Source organism: Temnothorax longispinosus, chromosome 1 (assembly GCF_030848805.1).
Source record: "Temnothorax longispinosus isolate EJ_2023e chromosome 1, Tlon_JGU_v1, whole genome shotgun sequence".
In the NCBI taxonomy this organism is placed as follows: Eukaryota; Metazoa; Arthropoda; class Insecta; order Hymenoptera; family Formicidae; genus Temnothorax; species Temnothorax longispinosus.
In genome coordinates this window covers 20199230-20199783 of record NC_092358.1, presented here as the reverse complement: position 1 = coordinate 20199783, position 554 = coordinate 20199230, and positions in this window count along the sequence as shown.

The following is a 554-nucleotide window of genomic DNA, read 5'->3' as shown; positions in this document are numbered from 1 at the left end:
CAGATCGAGCGTGGCGTTTGAAATGCGCGCCGTAAACAAGGACAGAGCGTCACGCTTTTATTTATACTTTGGATACTATCTAATATTATATATTTTTAAAGATCATAATTGTTGTTATTGTTATTATTTAACGTTTATGATATTATAATATTGTGTAGGGATTATGAATATTTTTGATTTTTTTATCATTCATATTATTATATTTTATATGTTAATTATATACTTTTATCATTTATCATAGTTAAAAATATCATATTTCCAGATAAAAAGTATGGAACTGTCAGAGAACGTAATGTAAATTGGAATTTTGTCGAATATTTCCAAGTTTTTTACATTTTTTTTATAATTAATTGAATTTTAATAAAATCATAGCAAATACTACACGGAAAAAAATAAACTGTAAAAAATTGTCAGAAATCTGATGACTATTTACAGTTTATTATGTAACTCGGCCACGGGTAATGATAAACTCGTAATTTTTCAATGAAATAAATGAGATACTACTAACACGTCAAATGAATTTTTGATATGCACATCAATGCTTTTTACAGTGT